This window comes from Mustela nivalis (genome assembly GCF_964662115.1).
Source record: "Mustela nivalis genome assembly, chromosome: X".
Taxonomy (NCBI): domain Eukaryota; kingdom Metazoa; phylum Chordata; class Mammalia; order Carnivora; family Mustelidae; genus Mustela; species Mustela nivalis.
The window spans coordinates 2,122,317-2,137,411 of NC_139040.1; the positions used below are offsets into that span (position 1 = coordinate 2,122,317).

Here is a 15,095-nt window from a genome sequence, read left to right on the forward strand (position 1 = left end):
ATTGGACTTGGTATTTCCTTTCTCCCTAGTCAGTTACTCTTTGATAATACCCTAGCAGATTAGGCTCTGATTAGCTAGGTTCTTCCAATTGCAGGCCTTGTTAAGAAAGAACAGAGTGCTCTGATATATTTCAAAATGATTCTTTTTTTCCCTCCCCCTGCCAGAAGCTCAAGGGACTTTTCCTCCAATATTTATTGTGAGAACCTGGTCAAGCTCTGGGAGGTAAGTATCACAATATTGTGAGATCCTCCCTATTAATGGGTCCCCCTGGGATTTTTAACTTTCCTACTGGCCCACACTGAGCCTCTAAGCAGTTTATCAATTATAATTCAGGTTTTCCTACCAGGGCATCAGGTCCTTTGGCAATTTCAGTAAGGAAGTCTCTGCTGTGGTAAGCTGTGACTCCCTGAATTAACTTCTATGTCTCTGCAGTCTTGGAGGGAGCAGTTTGCCCTAGGTCCTCACTTCTCCTAAGGATCCAAGACATGTTTTTTGTTTTTTTTTTTTCAGTCTGTTCAGGACTTACTTGTTAGAATGAATCAAAGTTTGCTTACATTCAATATTGTACTGCCTCATTTAAAATGTAAGGACTTTGCCAACATACAGCTCTTCTCACTGCCCCTCATTCATGTTACAGTTATCATGTGTATTATGTCTATCCACATTATATACTGTACATTACAATGTTATAATTTTTCCTTTAAACGGTAATATATATGTAGCAAATAAATTAGGAGAAAGTATTTCATATTTATCCACATATTACCATTTCTAATATTCTTCATTTCTTCTGGAAGGTCCAGATTTTCATCTGGTATTATTTGCTTTCAGACTTAAGAATTTCCTTAGAGGGACGCCTGGGTGGCTCAGTTAGTTAAGCAGCTGCCTTCAGCTCAGGTCATGATCCCGGCATCCTGGGATCGAGTCCCACATAGGGCTCCTTGCTTGGCAGGGAGCCTGCTTCTCCCTCTGCCTCTACCTGCCACTCTGTCTGCCTGTGCTCACTCCTGCTCCTCTCTCTCTGACAAATAAATAAATAAAATCTTAAAAAAAAAAAGAATTTCCTTAGATATTTCTGATACTATAAATACATTGGTAACAATTCATCCTAATGTTCATTTATCTGAAAATGTCATTATTTTGCCTTTATTCATGAAGGATATTTTGATGGCTGTAAAACTGTATTGATAGTTTTTTTCCCTTAAATTTCAGCACTTTATTTTTTTTAAGATTTTGTTTATTTATTTGACAGACAGAGATCACAAGTAGGCAGAGAGGCAGGCAGAGAGAGAGGAGGAAGCAGGCTCCCCACTGAGCAGAGATCCCAATGCGGGGCTCAATCCCAGGACCCTGCGATCATGACCTGAGCCAAAGGCAGAGGCTTTAACCCACTGAGCCACCAAGGTGCCCCAAATTTCAGCACTTTAAATATCCTTTTTTTTTTGATGAGAGGTCAACAGTCAATTGTATTGTTGTTTCTTGGTATGTTATTGTTTTTTTCCAGATTCTTTCAAGCGTTCAGCTTTAGATTTCATTTTGAGTAGTTTGACGGATTTACCTGGCTGTGGTATCCTGCTTAGTGAGGGGCTGAGTTCCTTGAATCTACAGATTTATGTTTCATTATGTTTGGAAATATTTTAGGCATTATTTTTCAAACTTTTTTTCTTTTTCTTTTATTCTTTGCCTTCTGGGACTCTAATTATATCTATGTTAGAATTTTGATATTATATAAAAAAGAATTTTAATATTATCCAACAGATTACCTAGACTCTTTAAATCTCTTTCAATCTTTTCTTTCTCTGTACTTCAGCTTGAATAATATTTACTAATATGTCTTCAAGTTAACTTACTTTCTCTTCTCTCATTTCCAGTCTACTGGTAAGCCCACCCAATTAATTTTATTTCAGAAATTTTAATTTTCAATTCTAGAATTTGCATCTGATTCTTTTTGTTTCTATACCTTTGATATGAGTTTCTATTTGTTCATTTGATAAAATTTATTTTCCTTTATTTCCATTAGGGTAGTTATGATGGATGATTTATAATTTTTTTCTGTTAATTCCAACATCTGGTCCATTTTAGAGCTATTGTCCACTGACGGCCATTTCTCTTGAGTATAGGTAATATTTGTCAGTTTCTTTGTGGTTTCTTTTCTTAGTAATTTTGGAGTATACCCTGTGAGTGATATATTGTGAATAATATATTGTAGGATCTCTATATTCTTTTGTTTATATGTAAAGTAATGCTTTTTTTTTTGTAGGCAATTAACTGAACTGAAACTCTAAACTTTCCCTTGTTGTGAGCAGTAGGGAAAACTGTTTAATCCTTTCAACATTTTTTTAGGCTCTTTGGAATCTGTTCCCACATGCATAATGTATGGTTCCAGCAGAGATTTGGTTGGGCAGTTTATACACAGAATTGAAGTCTCCCACTGTGTTGTTCTCTCCATTCTTGAATTTCTCTCATCACATTTCAGGTTCAGCGGTTATCCTGAATTTTGTCTTCTTGTTCTTCAAGCCACTAGGACTGTGAACAGTTGTGCTAGGTAGCTAAATGGCACTGGCTTGTGAGACCCAACTGTGTACATCTATTCCCAACTTCATGTTGATGGAATTGGCCCTGGTGGGAATATTTACACTATGGAAATTAGGAATGCTATGAATCAGGCTTTTATTTATTTTTTCCTGAAAAGCCAAGTGTTAAACGTTTAACAGGTACAACACTTATAGTTTCTCTGTTTTAGTTATTGTTTTGGCCTGGGGCCTGCCTCAGGGAATCTGCCCTTATGAAAAAATTCCTTAAAAATGGAAATTCACTCAGTATTGTACCTTTCATTCAATTGTCAACCTTCCATTGTTAACTCTCTTCCAGTTTGTGGCTGTTTATGATCACTTTCCAAAGCATTCAGATTGTTGTTTTGCTTATTTTTGTCTAGAATTTATTATTATCTTCAGCAGTATTGGCTTGATAAAAACTGCTTTATCACTACTAGAAGTGCTCCTAGTAAAGTTTTTCTGTGGTTTGCGGTGAACTGAGAACACTTATGAAAATGCTATTAATTTTGCAAGGAGCTAATATTGTATAATTTAAAGAATAGTTTTTATTATGAGAATATCTTCATCTAGCTTATTTGTATTAAAATATCTTTTCTTTAAAAATGATGATCCCATTGTGTATATATACCACATCTTCTTGATCCATTCATCTGTTGATAGTATGCAGCAATCAAAAGAAATGAAATCTTGCCATTTGCGACAACATGGATGGAACTAGAGCGTATCATGCTTAGCGAAATAAGTCAATCAGAGAAAGACAACTATCATATGATCTCCCTGATATGAGGAAGTGGTGATGCAACATGGGGGCTTAAGTGGGTAGGAGAAGAATAAATGAAGCAAGATGGGATTGGGAGACAAACCATAAGTGACTCTTAATCTCACAAAACAAACTGAGGGTTTCTGTGGGGAGGGTGTTTGGGAGAAGGGGGTGGGATTATGGACATTGGGGAGGGTATGTGCTTTGGTGAGTGCTGTGAAGTGTGTAAACCTGGCGATTCACAGGCCTGTATCCCTGGGGATAAAAATATATGTTTATAAAAAATAAAAAAATTAAAAAAATGATGATCCCATAGGTGGTTTATTTGTTAGTATCTTTATTTCACAAAAATAAAAGGTGGCCACTGTGTGGGTTGATTAACATCTCCCCTAAATTTATGTCCATCAAGCACCTAAGGTGTAATTTTATTTGGATGTGTTATGTTTGCAGAAGTAATTAAAGATCTCAAGGTAAAATCATTCTGGATTTAGAGTGGGCCCAAATCTAATGGCTGGTGTCTTTAAAACAAAAAAATTGGGGAAATTTGGTCCTACAGAGATACTGAAGAGAAGATAATTTGAAGATTGAGGCAGAGATTAGAGTGATTCTTCTATAAGCCAAGGAATGCCAGAAGCTACCAGAAGCTGGAATAAGCAAGGGAAATTTCTCTAGAGCCTTTGGGGGAAGATTGGCCTTGCCAGCACTTTCATACCAGACTTCAGATGGCCTCCAGAGCTGAGACAATATATTTTTGTGGTTTTAAGTCACCAAGTTTATTGTAATTTGTTATGGCAGACCTCAAAAATAACACAACAACTTTATACCAGTACGTATATTTCTGTTTGCCATTTTGCTAATCCATTAAATCCAACAGACATTTATGCAAACAAATACACTTGCTTTATGTAAAGCTTACCTGTTGCTTTGGCAGACAAAAATACTATGTCTGGGATCAGCAGACTAGGTGCTGGTCTTGATTTGATCACTGATTCACTATGAGATTGTGTGAGCTATATTCTTTTCTGCAAGCCTCTTTCTCTTTCTGCATAATGAGATGGTTATCTGTCTGGGTACTTTTAGCTCAGTGACTGTGAGCCTATGGATCCCTATCTGTACACTCAATATATGGGTCGAAGTGGAGCACATATTCCTTACTGGACATGTGTAGAGTATTGGGAATTTGGGGTAGGGGGATAAAAATAGCCCACCTTGGGAAAAAATTTTAAATGCCTACCATGTCTGAGTCACTGTATATGCATTGAGGCCAGTATTTTTATGCTAAACATAGTATGTAGAATAGGAACACATATGCTCATATTCATATTGCCCTTAAAACATTCAAAATGGAATGTCATGCCAATGTGATTTGGGGGTCTCATTTGGGGACCCATCTTTGGAGAAGCTTTGAAATTTGGTAGTGTATTTTTCACTATCAACAGATTAATTTTCTTGTCACCTGTCTTAGAGCCTAGATTGTTAGGTCTTGAAGAGTCTTTCAAGATCATCTACATCTATCACCATTCATTTTGCCATTGGACATACTATGAGAGTCAGATTAAAGAGGTAACTTGTCAAAGGTGCAGTGGAGCAATTTTGAGAGGTAGGACTCAAATCCAAGTTCCTTTATTGTATCCTTAGCCTAGGTCTCTTTACCCTCTATTTCATTGTTACTGTTCTTTGCTCAGTTATTTTTTTTTTTTACCCCAATGGGAATACAATTTTTTTTATATTTTAACTAATCTCTTCTCTGTCCTATTCTCCCATGTGCAAAGTCACCTGTGAGCTCACACACTTACCTATACCTATATTCCTTTCTGAGGTTTTTGAAAAGGAGTATTGTGGTTCTGCTGTTTGTCTCTTTTGCCTGGAGGGAAGCTCCAATTGACAGTTCTGAACTGGGTTCACACTTCTACTTTGTGGGGAGTGGAGGTGGCAGTTAGGTCATTAGGGAATCAATGTGGCTGAACACTTTCTTTTTAGTGGAGGGGGAATGACAAACTCTTTGATGTAAATTTTTTTTTAGCTCATTACTGTCCTCAGAGATGGAATGTGAACAAACAGGATTGTGAAACCTTTATTTGGAGCCTGAGCTAAGAAGACACACCCATAGGGATGTAAGGGAGATAGACCACTTATTTTCTGTCTTGGAGCAGCTAGCCAGCATCACATATCAGCATGGTAATCCATACTTCCTTTATCCTCCTATTCACTGCTCTTACCCTTTTGCTCTCTTTCCGTTCCTCTTGCTTCCTCTGCTCCTCCCCTTCCCTCTGAGCTTCCCTCTATTTCTCTGCTGGAAATCTTAAATAATAAAATACTACTTTAGTCTTTCCTAAAACAACCACAGATCCAAAACCTTGCAGCACTGTATTCCAGAGCCCCAGCACAGCCGCGTGCTCAGCACCAGGGAATGGTGAATCTAAAGGCAGCAAAGGGGGAGGGGAGGAGGGAAGAGAGAAGAGATAGGGAGAGGCGGGAGAAAGAGAGAGGGAGAGGGGGAGGAGAGAGAGGGAGAGGAGAGCGTGAGCGCGCGCAAGCTAGCGAGCAAACCAGAGAGACGAGAGAGGGACCAGGAGAGAGACCCAGAGAAAGAGAAGAGGAAGCCGAGCTCTGTGAGGACTTAATCTCCAACTTGTTTCATTTCATTCATCCTTCTCTTCTCTCGGCCTCGGGGAAGTGACTGTGGCTCTTGGTAAGGAACATAGATGTCCCTCCTTCCCCCTCCCCCAAGCTGAGGTCTCCTTTGGCGATAGCATCTCTCCCCCGTACTGAGAGTCTCCTTGGGTTGGCCGGGGAGGCGAGACCTGCTCTGCAGCTGTGATGCCATCCTGGGTTTCCCAGTGGGGCTGGTGGAAGCCCAGAGTTGGCATCCGGGCAGGGAGGCACTGAGGTAAGACCTGATTTGGGGAGGGGGTTGTGATGTGGTGTACGCGCGATTTGCTTCATTGTCAGTGAATTGTTTTGTTCCTTTTTGGAAACAGGTCAGCCTTGACCTTGCAAATTGCTTAGGGGGCCAGGCAGCTGCTGCAGAAAGCCACCCAGTGTTCCTTAGCTGGAGCAGACAGCACAGTCATGACCCCCCAGACAGCCCTAGGCACGGGGATGGGGTAATGGCTGGAGCTTCCTTCCTCCTTTAACTCTTTCTCTGCAGCTGTTTCTCATTGCTGAAATCAAGAAATAAGGAGAATACCATGCAGCCCTTTTCCCTTTCCCAGATGCAACTGAGTGGAAAGTTGTAAATAACTGCTTCTTTTGAAGCAGCTTGAGGACCCCCCCCCTTCCTTTAAGGGGTTTATTGTGAGGTTGGGCCAGAGTTCCTTTACAAACTTGCGGGACCTCTCTTGTTTCCCCATGGGAAGCCCTATTGCCTGCCCACTCCCCATCCTAGGTACTTGAACAGACAAGCTAGAAAGGGATTCAGATACCCTACCCCATCCCACTGGCAGGCATGGTATAAGTCCAGCTGTGTCCTTGAGAAGGAAGAAACACCTGATGGTTTGTGTGGAATTGGTTTCCCAGCTTGCTGGTCCTCTGTGGCTGAGGATGGCATAGGCAGGAGGACTGGGGGAGGGGTGGCTTTTGGATTTAGAGCAGGATGATAAGCCAGGATTCCTGCTGTGAATTGTATGGTTTGTTGAGGATCAGCAGGTTCTGGATGTCTGGAGCTATGCAAGGACTGCCTGAAGATGTTGTAGTATACCCCCTCTGAACTGCTGGAAGGGATCTGGTTGCTTGATGGGAGTTTTTGAGTTAGTAACACTGCCATGTCCATGGTAGTAATTCTTACATCAAAAATACTAATTGCTACCATTGTTGAGTGCCTTGTATGTTTTGGATCTTAGGTTGAGGATTTAATATGTATTCTTACACCAACACTATGAAGCAGGTACTAGTATTATCCTTGGTTTACTGATGAGGAAACGGAAGCACAGAGAGGTTAAGTAACTGTCCAAGGTTGCAGAGTAATTACATGTCCCAGTTGGGAATTAAAACAGGCAACTTAATTCTAGAATGCATGGTCTTGACCATTAAGCACTACTGTCTCCTTGGGAAAAATTTTGTACCTTTGTTGGTTAGGCAAGTGTAGGTGTGATAGGAAGGGTACTCTTGGCAAAAAAAAAAAAAAAAAAAGTAATAGCCTAGCCTTCGTGTAGAGTAATAGGAATTTAGAGTATGGCATAGTGGCTGGCCATTGTGGAACCAAGCCTCATCTGGGTTTCTTGGAGAAGCTGCCCAAAAGGCTTTCCTTGGCCAGCCTGCTTTCCTTTGAAAAGGCTATCTGAAAAGAGTTGACTTGTTTACTGTCATAACCTCATCCATCTCATATCCAGCAAAAGACTGCTTTTTTTCCAGACCAAATCTTGCTCTTATTTTCTGAGAGCTAGAGTCACCTGGTCCTGAAAATTTTAGAATATTAAAACTTGAACCTGGTAGGTCATTAAGCTTTACTTCTCCACCCAGTTCTTCAATTTTTCCTCAGCATTCAATTCATTGACTAATTTTCACTTGATCTCTCTTCAGTGACAGAGAACTCATTAGATGGCTTTTTTTTTTTTTAATCTTTGAGCAATTCTGATTGCCAGAAAGTAATCCCCCTTATAAGCCAAGGTCTGTCTCCCTGTAACTTGTGTTCCTTGCTTCTTTGGGACTAACTGCAACAAATTTGCTTCTTCTTAATAATAGCTCATCAGGCAGTTGAAGATAGCAGTCATACCTCTCTCCTCAAAGCCTCAGGTCTGACAAGATCACAAGTAAAGGATCATTGTTTGTCTCATTTTGGAAGCTAGATTTTTATTAATATGACCAGTATCCCATTCTCATTTGTCAGTCACAAACCAGGATACTGAGCTTTTTTAAAGCAGCCTTGATAGTGTATGTTTTCTTCCTTGGAAAAGCTTGCTATTTGGTATCAAGTGGACTCATGGGAACAAAGAAGCTCTCCCCCCGAAAAACAAACAAACAAACAAACAAACCAGAAATCAGTTAGTGATTGTTCTTCTGAAGCTCCAGAATATCCAAATAGCAGTCAGAAAATAGGCATGTGAGATTTGAGCAACAAGGATTTATGGCAATTATAAAGGAGACACTTGAAATAGTGGTGTTTCAAGGTTCACATAGTATGTGGAAGGTAAAAGGATAAATTCTTTGATCAGAAAGTATCTCAGAAACAATGACATCACTGAGGGGATGGTGCAGAGTGAGACTGCGTGGAGTAGGAGTGAGCACCAGTGTGTTAGAGTGGAGAACTGACCTGGGTGTTAAGGAATTTGAGTTTTATTCCTAGCTCTGCTAATTTGTCAGTTACCTTGGACACCTGAGTCCCCCATCCATGGGACTCAATTTTTCCATCTAAAAATGATGATGAGGTAGACTGTATCACCAAAGGTCTTTTAGTTCTGTAATTCTCTATCTGAAGTAAATTATAAACTCTGAGGTTTGTAAGGGCTTCAGAAATCATCTAGGCCAGTGTTTCTCCAAATTTAATGTGCAAAAGAATCTCCTGGGCATCTTGTTATAATGCTAATTCAGACTCAGAGGGTCTGGGGGTACAGCCTAAGATTTTTCATTTTAGCAAATTACCAGGTAATCTTGAATCTGTTGTTTCAGTGCTTTTCAAACTACCTTGTTCAAAGACCAGTTTTTAAAAATTTTCCAATCCATTGCAGACTGTTACTTTAGTAAAATACATTATGAATTATTAGAAAAGGAAAGAAAAAACAAAATATAAACTCACATTTTTATTACTAGATTCAACAGATGTAAAAATTATTTTTAAAATTGCTATAATATTTCATAAGTGATTATTTTCATTTCTGCTCCTAGGTCATTACTGCCTGGCAATAATAGTTTGCAGATAGGCATTAATCTATAGACCACACTTTGAACAGCACTAGTCTAGGCTACTAGGAATTTAAGAGGCCCAGATTTGGCCCAGTTATAATTTCAAAGTCATTTTTGCCAAAGGATTTTTCACCATCAAGTTAAATGTCTCCTTTGACAAAGAACTTAATATCCTTACAAAGTAACATCACTTGTTGTGACTGTCATAAAGGGTTTTTTTTTAAGCTTTTATAAATGCACCTCTTAGATTATATATTCCAAGCAAGTAAATTGTCACTTCAATTTATTGTAGTATCAGCCACTATCCTAGTGTGTGGCATATAGTAGGTGTTTAATAAATGTTTATTAAATGAATGACCAAGTCACTTGGTATAATGCATTTTGGAGCCACACATTCATTAAATAATAGGTAATTTTGGTTTCCTTCCAGCATTTGTGAGACAGTATTTATCCTGTTTTATAAATTTCTAATGGTGAATATAAGGCCAATTTATCTGGAATCCCAATTTTATTTTAAAGGAATTATATGTCCGGGGGCCCCTAGGTGGCTCAGTGGTTTAAAGCCTCTACTTTTGGCTCAGGTCATGATCCCAGCGGCCTGGGATCGAGCCCCGCATCGGGCTCTCTGCTTAGCAGGGAGCCTGCTTCCTCCTCTCTGCCTGCCTCTCTGCCTACTTGTGATCTCTGTCTGTCAAATAAATAAATAAAATCTTGAAAAAAAAGGAATTATATGTCCTAAGTCCTAAATTTTTACTTTTAAATCAATTGTTCATCAATTCAGCAGTCCAACATTTATTTAACGATATGGTAAAGCATCATGCAGATAATACAAGGCCATGCAGATAAGACATGGCCTTTGCTCACGAGAACTTACAGTTTGATGGGGAAGAAACCATAAATCAGATACTCACACAACAGTTATTTCAGTCAGTAATAATGAAGAAAAAGGATGAGGGTGGGGCTAGGAAGGTATATAACAGAAAAAACTGATCTAGTGTGAGGTTTAAGAAAAGCTTCCTTGCGGAAGTGATATTAAGGATGAGTAGAGACATGGGAGTGAGGGGGTTATTATGGTGAGGGAGGAGCAGTTTTGTAGATGAAGAGAAGAGCATGCATGAGGGCCTTGAGATGCATAGTGAATTTAAGAAATTGAGAAAAAGCTGGTGTAGCTGAAGTGACCATTGTAAGGATGTTGTTTATTCCAGAAACACAGGGACTGATTAAAGGCATTTTAAGGAGGTTGACTGATAGAGCCTAAAATGAATCCATTTAGTATAACATTACTAAGTGCTATGAACAAAAGGCGATGTGGGAGATACAGGCTGATTTAGGAGTAGCCTCTACTGTCCAAGATGACAGAGTCAAGTAAGAGAGAGAAGAAATATGCAAACAAGTATAATTTTAGAAGAATGTAATCCACACACATAAAAAAGGACATGCAAAGAGATCAAAGGCAGCTTCCCAGAAATATAGTGTTTGAACTGGGCTTCAAAGATTAATCAAACTTTGGAGGTACACTTTGGTGTTCTAGGAAGAGGCCAGAAGAGCAGAGGACATTATTAGGAACAGTGAGGAGCTTAGTGATGTTGCAGTCAAATGTATGGTAAAAGTATGTAAGAAATATTTGGCAAAATAAGTAGAGAGCTGGCTGTAAATAATATTAAATGCTGGCGTGGAGAATTAGAGCTTTCTTTTATAGGCAGTAGAGAGGCAACACCTTTATCTTATAGATGAGCTAACTGATCCTGATATGGGGAATCACTTGATTTGACTGAGGTCCCACAGCCCAGCAAAAAGTATTGGGTACAGTTGAAAGAAATGTGGAACTGGATCTCTCAAAATAAGTCAACTGGAGAGAGTGATTTGAGTCATTGATATAGAGGCGGTACTTAAAGTGGAAAGAAGGGATCCAAAGATCTCTTATTTGGGGAATGCATATGCTTTAGGCTATGGGAAAACAAAGATGCGATTGTGTGAAGGCTACAGAGGAGAGGGAAGGTGCGTGGAAGTAATGTTTGAGAATGCAATATTATGAAAGAGCCAAGAATAAAGAGGTCTCATCCATTAGTTGGGCAAACAATTTTTGATTATATTCCATTTACCAAACATGGAGAATGTAATGGTGAGCAAAATAACTGTGGTTGTTGCCACCTTTGGGTTCATGGTTCAGACAGTGAGACAGACATTATTCTACAAACTATTGAATTACATAGTTGTATGTTGTGATTAGTATATAGAGGAAAATAGATTGCTTTAAGAAGGAAGGCATGGTTACCATTATTAGACTTTTCAGCAGCACTGTGTACTGACAAACAATAGTTTTCTAATAGTTCTCCCCATTATGATACTCACAGTGCTTACTAAAAGACTGGATGATCATATCCATTTTGCTGTTGTTTGGCAGATGATAATGCTGTAAGGAAAGGTAAGATTCCCTCTAGTCTCATGTCCACAAAAGCACAGGCTTATTTTTTTAAAAGATTTTTTTTTTAAATTTATTTGACAGAAAGAGAGCACATGTAGTCAGAGCGTCAGGTAGAGGGAGAGGGAGAAGCAGGCCCTCCACTGAGTAGGGAGTCCAATGTGAGGTTTGATCCCAAGACCCTGGGATCATAGCCTGAACCCAAGGCAGCCACTTAACCAACTGAGCCACCCAGGCACCCCAAGCATAGGCTTATTTGAAACCAGGTTATATGTCATGTTGCTTAACTGAAATTCTCAATGAGTCAGCACTCTTCCCAGATCTTCATTCTCCCCATTCAACAAGTTCGAGAAAGATACACTTGGTAAGAAAAAAAAAATATGGAGAATAGGATATTAAGTCTCTCTGAAAATGAGATTTCAGATAGCCTAGTCTAGATTCTAGTCTTGGTTTGGATGCTGACTTAGTTTCTTGTAACAAGTAACTTGTTTGAGCTTCTGTTTCCATAACTGTAAAATGAGGAAGGTTGGACTAGACCTTGCTGAAAGATTCTATAGTTTATGCTCTATTCTTTACTCCATTCTCACGGTCCTGTGCTGGTTGTTCAGGCTCAGTCACTTGTTTAAGGAACACTAGGGATTTTATATGGAATTCTGAAGGTTGCTAATTTTGGTGGAAGTATTCATAGGGCTTAGAAGAGATCACAGGAATGCCCTTTCCTTGTTCTATTCCTGAGATTGCTCAAACCATCACTGTTCTGAAAGTTAAGAAAAGAACTGACTGTGTTCTGAAATCTGTAGTAACTCTGAGTACTAGGTGATATTTTCACCACTGCTGGTTTTAAAATGAACTAAGGGCACTGCAAAGAAAATGATGCAGGATACTGTGGAGCAGAGGCAAGGTGATTATCTCATGTTCTGAAATGTAGTGGTCCAGACAGTCTGTTCCTAGGGGGAAGATCTCTGGTAAAGGGAAATATTGGTTGGTAATAGAAAAACATTTTTATACTTAAAACATTTTAAAGGTATTGATGTTTGTACACAATGTCTCCTCACTATACACAGAATGAAGAATAAAAATCTCCAGGATGTATATTTTGAAGGGTACCCTTTTCTGTTTAAAAATGATTTCATAAAAGGAATCAAGAATTGCATAGATTTTTTTGAAGGGAAGGGGAGGTGGATGGGGGTGGAATTATGTAAGTGATCATAACATAAAATAACTTTTTTAAATAGTGCAAGAGGAGCTCAGAAATAGCAGGGTCCTTACCAATCATATAATGGTAGTCTTATCAACCAGTACATATGGTCATTTATTTTCAGTGTGAATAGTTACAGGAAAGGTTGTTTAATACCACCTGATAACTGTGATTGTTAACAAATTCTTCTTCATACTGACCTGAAATCTGTCTTTTGAATCCAACCTATGGGTTGCTCCTTGGAGCAACAGGAATACTAATGTCTATTTCTTTGCCCTGTAATTAGCCATTCAAAAGCTTAAAGATAGTTTGTTCTTTTTATCTTTTCTTCAGTCCATATATTCCCAGTTCTTAAGCTCATATGGCTTATATTTTGAGTATCTTCTATAGGAGATGCTGAAGTTTTCAGTATCACCCTTAACACATAATATCCAAAGCTGGACCCGGTATTCTAGGCATGGCTGATTAGCACCACCATTTAAAAAATTTTGTACACTTATTAATCTTCCTTAAGACTGTAATATTTATTTCTATTTTTTTCTATTCATAAAATGAAACAGCCTCATAATAGAACATTTTTAAAAAATGGAGAGAAAGCACAAATCACCTCTCAATACCTGGTCCAAAGACAACTTGCTTGGCTTCCTCCCAGATGTGTTTCCATGTTTACATAACTGGGATCATATATTACATGTACTATTTCCTATCTGGTTTCTCCATGGGTATTGTACTGTAACAACTATTTCACTGTGTCATTCACCAGCCTTCAGACAATTTTTAATGGCTTCATAATTTTCAGTTGTACAATTTGTACCTACTTTAATTATTTCACAGATCCTGTATTAGTCATTTAAATTATTTTTAATTTACATTATCATGAATAGCCCTGAAATGTATATATTTTTAAATTTATTCTTTATTTATTTTCAGCATAACAGTATTCATTATTTTTGCACCATACCCAGTGCTCCATGCAATCCGTGCCCTCTATAATACCCACCACCTGGTACCCCGACCTCCCACCCCCCGCCCCTTCAAAACCCTCAGATTGTTTTTCAGAGTCCATAGTACCTTTATGTATAAACCTTTGCTTCTTTGAACCTCATCTCTTTTAGGTCTTTGTTCAAATATTACCTCCATATGGTCAATAAAACAATTATCCATAAATATGCAAACGCTTCTCCACACTCACTTTCCTCTTTTCTTGCTTTATTTTTTCTCCCTGATCTGTATCATAACCTAATAGTTGAGATATTTTCTAATTTATTATCTGGATCTTTGTTGAGCACAGATTTTTTTTTTTTACTTTGTATTCACTATTGTATCACCCAGTACCTAGAGCAATGCATGATACATTGTAGATCTTTACTAGATATTTGTTGAATAAATGATTTTCTTAAGATGGGTTTTTATAAGAGACATTATTGGACCTGAGGATTAAATTTTTAAAGGTTCGGTATATGTATGAAGTTGTCTCACTGTATAAAATGGACAATTTCGGTTTATACACCTATACCAAAACTGGCTATCGTCATTCTTTTAAAATCTGCCAGTATAATAGAAGCTAAATGGTATCTTACTGTTTTAATGTTTCTTTTACTATATTGAGCATAAATATTGTCTCAGGTTTCTTGGTTACTTTTATTCCCTTCCTATGAACATACATCCATGGCCTATATAATTTTTCCATTGATAACTTATACGTTTTTTGTTCATTTTTATGGACAATGTATACATTTAATAGACATTATACCTTTCTTCTGTGGTATATGTGGAAAATACTTCCCATGTTTGTGTTTTAAGTGAACTTTTATGCACAAATGAACATTTATGTAATTACATTTATCTTTCCATTTGTATTATTTCTGATGAATACATGTAAGTTTTTTCCCACCCAAATTAGATAAGTGTTTAAATGGATTTTTTTTTCATTTTTTATTGCTTATATTTGTTTAATCCTTCCAAAATTTTTTTTGGTGTGTGGTATGAGGTAATTTTCTAAATTGTTTTCCCTTTCAATTTTTCACAATAACAGATATTGAATAATTAATCCTTTCCAACTGTTCTGTGATAATATGCATAATTATGCATAAATCTAATACACATAAATTATTATATAGTAGATTTAATATGCATAAATTATTATATGTATAAAATACATAAATTATTTAATATGCATAAATTATTATATATAGTAGATTCTCTTTGGAATTTATCTAATTTCCATATTTTGTACCCTGACTCTTTCTGTCCTAGTTTAATACTTTTGTAACTTTAAAATAATTTTTATTACCTCAACTCTTCTATTTACCAGCTGTG

At 37.8% G+C, this 15,095-nt stretch overlaps 1 protein-coding gene and 1 long non-coding RNA gene across 4 annotated transcripts in view; one reads left to right on the forward strand and one right to left on the reverse strand.

The window, feature by feature from the left end:
* LOC309856038 overlaps positions 1–15,095 on the reverse strand; it is a 1,055,650-nt gene that overhangs the window by 764,784 nt on the left and 275,771 nt on the right. The gene's annotated exons all lie outside the window — the stretch shown is intronic.
* Positions 5,825–15,095, forward strand: part of GABRA3 (gamma-aminobutyric acid type A receptor subunit alpha3) — a 387,573-nt gene continuing 378,302 nt past the window's right edge. For 2 of the 3 annotated variants that reach the window (XM_082716626.1, XM_082716628.1), the window contains exon 1: positions 5,825–6,007. The gene's annotated coding sequence lies outside the window, so the exon portion shown is untranslated. Of the gene's footprint in view, positions 6,008–6,153; positions 6,206–15,095 lie in introns of those variants that run through there. The other variant, XM_082716627.1, reaches the window with a different exon arrangement.